Source organism: Coregonus lavaretus (genome assembly GCF_964263955.1).
Source record: "Coregonus lavaretus genome assembly, chromosome: 4".
NCBI classification, from domain to species: Eukaryota; Metazoa; Chordata; class Actinopteri; order Salmoniformes; family Salmonidae; genus Coregonus; species Coregonus lavaretus.
In genome coordinates, this window is record NC_139991.1 from 59,370,141 (window position 1) to 59,380,362 (window position 10,222).

A 10,222-nucleotide genomic window follows, 5' to 3' on the forward strand; every position below is an offset into this window, starting at 1 on the left:
CTCTTTGGTCAAAATAGTAAGAATACCACTTTGTGAAATAAATACAGTGCGATTCCCTCTAACTTTTCTCCTTTCTAACCCCTCATTAAGGAGTCTCATCTGCCCTAACATTTGTCAGATCTCTTCAGGTCCCCCTTCCTCTTCCTACTTCTCCCTCTCCCTGTTTCTGTGATCTGCTCTTCAAGCTAATTACAAGAACTATTTTGCACATATCCCACAGTCTTTCTATAAGTCCCTCTATATCTCCATTCCTTTCCACAATCACTCTATCCTTCTCCATCTCTCTATCCTACTCCTTCATCTGTCTATCCTTCTCCTTAATCTGTCTATCATTCTCCTTCATCTCTATATCCTTCTCATTCATCTGTCTATTCTTCTCCTCCAGCTGTCTGCTGAACTCCCTCTGCATCTTTGTCTGTGAGATCATGATGTTCCTCTGTAACTCAGGTAGGACCATCTTCATCAGGTTTCTCTCTGCTTCAACTCTGGCCTCTCCTTCATAGTTTCCCCTCATATCCTCAATCTCCTGTCTGTATCTCTCCTCCATCTCCTTTCTCTCATTCTCTTTCTCCTCTCTTAATCTCTTTAGCTCTCTCTCAATCCCCTTCCTCCTATCAGACTCTCTCTTCAGCTCTCTCTTCAGCTCTCTCTTCTTTTCCTCATCCCTCTCTTCTTCCATCTGTCTCTCCAGTTCAGTTATTCGTTCTCTGAGTATTCTGATATCTCCTTCATGTTCCTAGATCACTCCCTCTATCTTCTTCAGAGAGTCCTGCAGCTCCTTCTCAAACCTCACTCTCATCTTTCTCTCCTCCCTCTGTTTCCTCTCCTGTCTCTCCATCTGGATCTTTCCCTCCATCTCTCTAACCTGGGTCTCTGTCTCCTGGTAGGTCTGACTGCTGTAGAATCTCTCTCTGTTTCCTGCCACCATCTCCTCTACCTGCTCCAGCAGCTCTGGGACCTGAGTGCCATGGGCCCTGTCCTTAATGTTGAGGATGTGGTACCTGCTCCCACATTTCTCTACAAGCTGCTGGAGGTCCTGACACCCTGCTTGGAGAAACTCCTCAATGCTCTGCTCTTTCAGGCCATCAGCATGGGTGAATAGAATCACAGTGTGTTCCCAACAACCCTCCCCAAACATCTCCTCTATTCTCTCCAGCACCCCTCTCTCCTCCCCCTTAGAGGGCTCCACTGTTATGACCAGGAGGAAGGTGTGGGGTCCCGGGGCAGACATACGGACACAAAGCCCCACATCCTGTCTAATCTTCTCCAGACAGAGTCCAGGACAGAACCAGTCTGGAGTGTCCACCAGCACCAACCGTCTCCCAGACACGTCCCCCTCTCTCCTCTTACTCTTCTGGGTCACTGCAGAGGGGCTGGCCTGGACCCCAAACTCCTCTCTGCCCAAGATAGTGTTTCCTGCTGCACTCCTCCCAGCCCCAGTCCTCCCCAGCAGCACCAGTCTCAGCTCAGACACACTTGGAGACACTGGGGAGTCTGGACTGCTGCTGTCACACCCTGGCTCTGGGACTCTATTTGTTGAGCCAGGGTGTGTTTATTCTATGTGTTCTGTTTCTTTGTTTGGGTGTTCTAGGTTGTCTGTTGCTATGTTTGCCTGTGTGACTCCCAATCAGAGGCAACGAGTGTCAGCTGTCGGCTGGTTGTCTCTGATTGGGAGCCATATTTAATCTGTATGTTTTCCCTTGGTTGTTGTGGGTTTTTGTTCCGTGTCGGTATTGTTAACCGTTGGACTTCACGAGTCGTGTTTTGTTTGTATTTAGAAACTTTAATTAAAGAAAGTCATGTTTCTTTCACACGCTGCGCCTTGGTCCGCTTCCTGTAACGACGATCGTGACAGTAAAACTCACCATACAACGACCAAGCAGCGTGTCCAGGAACACACGCAGGAGGTGACTCTGGTGGATGTCCTCCTCGGTTGGGGGCAGATTACCGAGGAGGAGGCCGTCCGGTACCGGAGGGCTATGAAGGGGGAGACCCAGGCAGGAGAGGAGCAGCGGCGTCAGCAGTGCCATCGTCGGACGGACGAGAGGCACCCCCAATAATTTTTTAGGGGGGGGCACACGGCATGGGCGACTGGGCAGCAGGAGGCTGCCACAGGGCGAAATAGGCGATTTGGAGAGGAGGCCACCGGGTTTGGGGGGCCAGAAGGCAGGTTGGCGGAGCCTGGATGGAGAGCGGAACCAACTTCCCGTGCTCAGGCATGGCAGCATGGGACGGGGCAGGTTCCGCGGTATGCGGAGCGGCGTACGGTGCCACGAGTGGTCCGGCATAGTCCTGTGCGAGCACCCCGCACGTGTCGTGCGAAGGTGGGTATGCAGCCAGGACGGAGTATGCCGGCTCAACGCTCGTGGTCTCCAATGCCTCTCCGCGGTCCCGGATATCCTGCTCCAGTGTCACGTGCTGTTATGCCAGTACGGGTACACAGCCCTGTACGTCCTGTGCTGATGCCTCACACAGAGTGGGTGAAGGTAGGCATTCAGCCAGGACGGGTTGTGGCAGCTCTTCACTCCAGGTCTCCTATCCGTCTCCATAGCCCAGTCCGGCCTGTCCCTGCTCCACGCACCAAGCCTACGGTGTGCGTCGCCAGCCCTGTCCGGCCTGTTCCTGCTCCACGCACCAAACCTACGGTGTGCGTCGCCAGCCCAGCCCGGCCTGTCCCTGCTCCACGCACCAAGCCTACGGTGTGCGTCGACAGCCCTGCCCGGCCTGTTCCTGCTCCACGCACCAAGCCTACGGTGTGCGTCGCCAGCCCAGCCCGGCCTGTCCCTGCTCCACGTACCAAGCCTACGGTGTGCGTCGACGGCCCAGCCCGGCCTGTCCCTGCTCCACGCACCAAGCCTACGGTGTGCGTCGACGGCCCTGCCCGGCCTGTTCCTGCTCCACGCACCAAACCTACGGTGTGCGTCGCCAGCCCTGCCCGGCCTGTTCCCGCTCCACGCACCAAGCCTACGGGGTGCGTCGTCAGCCCAGCCCGGCCTGTTCCTGCTCCACGCACCAAGCCTACGGTGTGCGTCGACAGCCCTGCCCGGCCTGTCCCTGCTCCACGCACCAAGCCTACGGTGTGCGTCGCCAGCCCTGTCCGGCCTGTCCCTGCGCCACGCACCAAGCCTACGGTGTGCGTCGTCAGCCTGGTCCAGCCCGTTCCTGCCACTCGCACCAAGCCAGGGGTGCGAGTCGTCAGCCTGGTTCAGCCCGTTCCTGCTACTCGCACCAAGCCCGGGGTGCGAGTCGTCAGCCTGGTAAGACCGGTCAGCTGCTCCACAACGGAGCGTAAGCAATCCGCTCCGTCAATGTCCAGTCCAGATCCAGCCAGCGGGGTCAGACCGGACCAGGGGCGCTACGGGGGAATTATGCAAGGGTGGTGGTCAAGGCCGGAGCCGGAGCCGCCTCCGAGGAGGAATGCCCACCCAGCCCTCCCCTGTTTGGGGTTTTGTTAAGACGCGGTCGCAGTCCGCGCCTTTAGGGGGGGGTACTGTCACACCCTGGCTCTGGGACTCTATTTGTTGAGCCAGGGTGTGTTTATTCTATGTGTTCTGTTTCTTTGTTTGGGTGTTCTAGGTTGTCTGTTGCTATGTTTGCCTGTGTGACTCCCAATCAGAGGCAACGAGTGTCAGCTGTCGGCTGGTTGTCTCTGATTGGGAGCCATATTTAATCTGTATGTTTTCCCTTGGGTGTTGTGGGTTTTTGTTCCGTGTCGGTATTGTTAACCGTTGGACTTCACGAGTCGTGTTTTGTTTGTATTTAGAAACTTTAATTAAAGAAAGTCATGTTTCTTTCACACGCTGCGCCTTGGTCCGCTTCCTGTAACGACGATCGTGACAGCTGCTCTCTCTTCCCACTGCAACACAACACACAACGCTGCTCAACACACTTTCTGGAGGTTGGACCATTTAGAAACATTATAAAACAACAGTGAAAACGTTATATTTAGGGTTTCATTCATGCTGTTTGTCCTCCTCAGTGGAAGTGTGTGGTCTGTACCTGAGGTTTCTCCTCCCACTGAAACACAACATAGAGAACTGGTCAACATACTGACTCTTCAGAGACACATTTAAAAACATAGTAAATGACCTTTGCTGAATTCCAAATACAATACACATCATAGTGAAATATAGATTGTTGAAGAAAATAGTAAATATCAAGATACAGTGGCTTGCGAAAGTATTCACCCCCCTTGGCATTTTTCCTATTTTGTTGCCTTACAACCTGGAATTAAAATTTATTTTTGGTGGGGTTTGTATCATTTGATTTACACAACATGCCTACCATTTTGAAGATGCAAAATATTTTTTATTGTGAAACAAACCAGAAATAAGACAAAAAAAACAGAAAACTTGAGCGTGCATAACTAGGGGGGTGAATACTTTCGCAAGCCACTGTATCTTGATATTTACTATTTTCTTCAACAATCTATATTTCACTATGATGTGTATTGTATTTGGAATTCAGCAAAGGTCATTTACTATGTTTTTAAATGTGTCTCTGAAGAGTCAGTATGTTGACCAGTTCTCTATGTTGTGTTTCAGTGGGAGGAGAAACCCACCCAAAGTCAATAGTTTGTAGAGCCACCTTTTGCAGCAATTACAGCTACAAGTCTCTTGGTGTGTGTCTCTATAAGCTTGGCACATCTAGCCACTGGGATTTTTGCCATTCTTCAAGGCAAAACTGCTCCAGCTCCTTCAAGTTGGATGGGTTCTGCTGGTGGACAGCAATCTTTAAGTCATACCACAGATTCCCAATTGGATTGAGGTCTGGGCTTTGACTAGGCCATTCCAAGACATTTAAATGTTTCCCCCTAAAACACTTGAGTGTTGCTTTAGCAGTATGCTTAAGGTCATTGTCCTGCTGGAAGGTGAACCTCCGTCTCGGTCTCAAATCTCTGGAAGACTGAAACAGGTTTCCCTCAAGAATTCACTGTATTTAGCGCCATCCATCATTCCTTCAATTCTGACCAGTTTCCCAGTCCCTGCCGATGAAAAACATCAACTCACAGCATGATGCTGCCACCACCATGCTTCACTGTGGGGATGGTGTTCTCGGGGTGATGAGAGGTGTTGGTTTGCGCCAGACAGCATTTTCCTTGATGGACAAAAAGCTAAATTTTAGTCTCATCTGACCAGAGTACCTTTTTCCATATGTTTGGGGAGTCTCCCACATGCCTTTTGGCAAACACCAAACATGTTTGCTTATTGTTTTCTTTAAGCAATGGCTTTTTTTTGCCACTCTTCCGTAAAGCCGAGCTCTGTGGAGTGTACGGCTTAAAGTGGTTCTATGGACATCTCCGCTGTGGAGCTTTGCAGCTTCTTCATGTGACACTTAGATTGCACACATGTGGACTTTATTTTACAAATTATGTGACTTTTGAAAGGTAATTGGTTGCACCAGATCTTATTTAGGGGCTTCATAGCAAATACATATGCACGCACCGCTTTTCCGTCATTTATTTGTTAGAATTTTTTTTAACTAGTTATTTTTTTCATTTCACTTCACCAGTTTGGACTATTTTGTGTATCTCCATTACAAAATGCATTTAAATTACAGGTTGTAATGCAACAAAATAGGACAAATGCCAAGGGGGATGAATACTTTTGCAAGGCACTGTAGATAACAGTTTGAGGCAACATTCATAGACTAGAAAAAACAGGAGAAAACAGGACAATATTGATAACTCACTGTCTGGAGGATAATCCATGCTCTGTCTCCTCCTGACTGGGAGTATGGAACCTGTATCTGAGGTCTTTCCGTGTTCTAAAACAACAAATAACATCCATTTAGAATGGGAACATTTAGAGAGCTTGGGAATATAAGGTGCTATCTGCAAAAATATGATTCTGAGATAATTGGCTTTAAAAGAGTCTATTGACGCATCCCGAGTGGCGCAGCGGTCTAAAGCACTGCATCGCATCGCAGTGAGGCGTCACTACAGACATGGGTTCGATCCCAGGCTGTGTCACAACCAAATCATTTTTAAATATATATTTTTTATACTTAAAATTCCAAATCAAATAGCTAAATGATCCATGGTATGACCATCTTAAAACAATTCCACATGTTAGCTTAGAAGAAAGTACAATAAATATGATGATGGAATGGTAATAATCTTACCCAGTTTAGCATTTTCATTGTTGACATCCTCCACTTGTTTGTCTCTTTCCTTTAATTGCTTCTCTCTCTCCTCTAGTAGTTTCTTTCTCTTCTAGTTCATGCCTCCTCTCTTTAAGTTCATTTTCTTTTTCCTCTAGTAGTTTGTCTCTCTCTTCTGGGTAGTTTGTCCTTCTCTCCCAGTTTGTGGTTCCTGTCCTCTAGTTGAAGGTATTTTTCCTGCAGTATGTCTCTGAAGTTCTCTACTTGGCTGTTCTTGTCCTGCAGGTCCTTCCCCAGTGCCTCCAGTTGTCTCTTACTCTTCTCCACCTCGGCAGTGTCCTCCAGTAGTCTCTCTTTCTCTCTCACTTGCTGGGTCATATCATCCAGTTGTGTATCTTTCTCCTGGAGGTGTTTGATGTTCTCATTCAGTTGCTTTGTGGTTTTCTCCAGTCTGCTCTCTGTGTCCTTCAGTTCTTTATTCCTCTCCTCCAGTGTTGAGTCCTTGTCTTTTAGCTTCTCTTCAGATTCCCTCAATGTCTTCCTCATCTCCACTAGTTGTTTTTCTTTGTCTTCTAGCTTCTTTTTTACTGCTGGATGTCTGAATGCTTCTTTTTCCAACTTCATTTCTGAGGGAGAATGAGAATCTTTGATACATTTATTGTTGACTGACTGAACTGGTAATTTGCTGAACATCATTCATTCATTCATTCATTCATTACAAAAAACTAATAATTATTTGTCAGTCTCTTACAGTCAACAGTCATATTGGATTAACCAATCATTATCAGATTTATTGATTATTCTATACATTAACAAATTCATTAGTCTGGAAAACTGAATGAGATCCTGTTCCCTGAACCAATCCACGTTCCTCTAGACTCTCTCATACTTACCAAGCTCACCAGCTGATTCTTCCCTCCTCAGCTTCATCTTCTGGGTCTCATGTTGTAAATAAATGGAACCTGGACCTGTCCCTATGGTGTAAAACAGAGAAGTGAGTTCTGTTCGGTAGATTACATCACATGAATACAGGACAAACTAGACCAATCCGATTTCTCAAGTCACTCAATCCTCTCTCTTATGTGGAGAGTGTGGACACCAATGAGATCTGGTTAGCTCCATTAACAGCATGTTTCTATTGGCCCATTTCTGGTAATAAAGTCAATTGTCTTATTATTATTTTTTGAGTGGCCAATATTGGGTTCTATGGCAGATATACAATATTGTGGGAGGAGGCAGGGCTATGTAAACCCAGGTGGATATCAATAAGAAAAACAGCCAAATAAAGAGTTACTCACCCAACCACCATTCTCCTGATCATCCATTATCCAAGATGGAAAGTAATGAGTAATGATAATGTAAAACAAAATTAATTAATTATTGTAATCTTCAAATCGCCATCTTTCCATATCCGCGGGAAGTAGTTTGGGGGTGGGGGTGCTGCGTTTTTTTTAGCCGACGGGGGAAAAATGTCCCCCAAACATTATCACCTGAATATTAGGTTTATATTAGGTTTAAAGGTCTGTGGAATGGCGTGTACAGTGTACTACTCAACCTCATCATACATAGGCTACATTCACTCAATTAGCCTACTTGTGGAACAGTGAATACAGTGCAACATGAAATAGATGCATAATACACGCTATCAAGGCCGACTTCAAATACCGACATCAATGTGAAAGTAACCGGAACATAAAACAGCTGACTACAAATGCAAACTATGCCAGATAAATTCTACACATGCATTGAAATAAAAGGCATGCATTGAATAAATTACTTAGGCCTACAATCAACAAGGACGCATAAAGACAAACAAACTCGACCAAGGAATGAAGAAAAATCGACACATTAAGGCAGCGCCTGTGATTCAGCACCACTGAATGGACAGCGCCTCGGTACAGGTAGGCATAGTGGAGCTCTGTGGGGTGTGGCTGAATGGACAGCATCTCTGTCTAGTAGCCAGCTGGAATTAGGCTATTCAGTTTGTGGGCAGTTAGACATTTTCTGGGCACAGTTGAGTAGCCTACAATGCTTAACTGGCACGCAGATCTTTAGAAATTGTAGGATCAATTGTAAATTGTCACTCATATGAAAAAGGTTGGCTGGTATAGGCTATATGAAGCCACCCTTGTGGAACGGTGCATACAGTGTACTATGACAGTGTCATTGTCTCGTGCGCTTCCTACCAACATTGTTCCTCTGTATTCAGAGATGTTCCTTATAATGTGTGCCCCCAGCTCATTTTTGTATTTGTCAGGGAAGGGAAACATTCTGCGAATGTTGCATCAACAAGGTGTTTCTGAGAATATTTAAACATTGTATCAACGAACGAGGTGGCTCGGAGAATATTGAAACATTTTGTATCAACAAGACTGCTCTGAGAATATTAATATTGCAATACAGTAGCCAACGCGGATGCGGCCCACAAACAGCTTGACTCTGTCTTATATTATTGTGTTGCCAACGCAGCAGCTGTTAGGTCATTATATACTAAAAACAACCCTACATCCACACTATAGCTAAATAAATTAGCAATATTTAGTGACGTTTTGCCAGCAAGATTGATCTGTTAGAGTATCTCAATTTAATTGAGGAAGATGGCCAAGCAAGACTGGTAGAGTGAGAGGTGGAAATGCATTGTACCAGAGGCAGGTAGGCTGCAGGTAGGTATGCAGGCAGAGGATGATGATGTAGGCCTACAGCAAGAAGTTAAACAAGTTTGCCCAACTAGGTAATCATAAATTATTTGCATTATCTCAATTATCATTATGTCACTGCATGACAATGCACATTTGTTATAGCCTACAATTGTTATTGTCTTTGAAGGGGAATTGCTCTAAATAGCAAGTTTTTCAGTTATTTATTTTCATACCAATAGGCATACATGAAAACAAAATTGCACTAGCCTACTGGGCGAATAAATTAAAATGTAAATGAGGCTTACAGCTATCACAACCTATATGTTAATAGCAATAAAACAGTTTTTGGTTTCGAATAGTCACCAAAAAGGAGTGCTCCCCACCTCCCAATTCCCAATTAAAGTACAGTGGGGAAAAAAAGTATTTAGTCAGCCACCAATTGTGCAAGTTCTCCCACTTAAAAAGATGAGAGAGGCCTGTAATTTTCATCATAGGTACACGTCAACTATGACAGACAAATTGAGAAGAAAAAAATCCAGAAAATCATATTGTAGGATTTTTAATGAATTTATTTGCAAATTATGGTGGAAAATAAGTATTTGGTCACCTACAAACAAGCAAGATTTCTGGCTCTCACAGACCTGTAACTTCTTCATTAAGAGGCTCCTCTGTCCTCCACTCGTTACCTGTATTAATGACACCTGTTTGAACTTGTTATCAGTATAAAAGACACCTGTCCACAACCTCAAACAGTCACACTCCAAACTCCACTATGGCCAAGACCAAAGAGCTGTCAAAGGACACCAGAAACAAAATTGTAGACCTGCACCAGGCTGGGAAGACTGAATCTGCAATAGGTAAGCAGCTTGGTTTGAAGAAATCAACTGTGGGAGCAATTATTAGGAAATGGAAGACAGACAAGACCACTGATAATCTCCCTCGATCTGGGGCTCCACGCAAGATCTCACCCCGTGGGGTCAAAATGATCACAAGAACGGTGAGCAAAAATCCCAGAACCACACGGGGGGACCTAGTGAATGACCTGCAGAGAGCTGGGACCAAAGTAACAAAGCCTACCATCAGTAACACACTACGCCGCCAGGGACTCAAATCCTGCAGTGCCAGACGTGTCCCCCTGCTTAAGCCAGTACATGTCCAGGCCCGTCTGAAGTTTGCTAGAGTGCATTTGGATGATCCAGAAGAGGATTGGGAGAATGTCATATGGTCAGATGAAACCAAAATATACCTTTTTGGTAAAAACTCAACTCGTCCTGTTTGGAGGACAAAGAATGCTGAGTTGCATCCAAAGAACAGCATACCTACTGTGAAGCATGGGGGTGGAAACATCATGCTTTGGGGCTGTTTTTCTGCAAAGGGACCAGGACGACTGATCCGTGTAAAGGAAAGAATGAATGGGGCCATGTATCGTGAGATTTTGAGTGAAAACCTCCTTCCATCAGCAAGGGCATTGAAGATGAAAC

The 10,222-nt window shown here is 46.0% G+C and overlaps 1 pseudogene across 1 annotated transcript; it reads right to left on the minus strand.

Annotated features, from left to right (window-relative positions):
• Nucleotides 1-289: 289 nt before the first annotated feature.
• LOC311127483 lies at nucleotides 290-6,648 on the minus strand (annotated as a pseudogene). The gene is made up of 2 exons: nucleotides 6,344-6,648; nucleotides 290-1,529 (listed from the first exon to the last, which is right to left on the minus strand). The product of its transcript is annotated as an uncharacterized misc_RNA (transcript).
• Nucleotides 6,649-10,222: the final 3,574 nt, after the last annotated feature.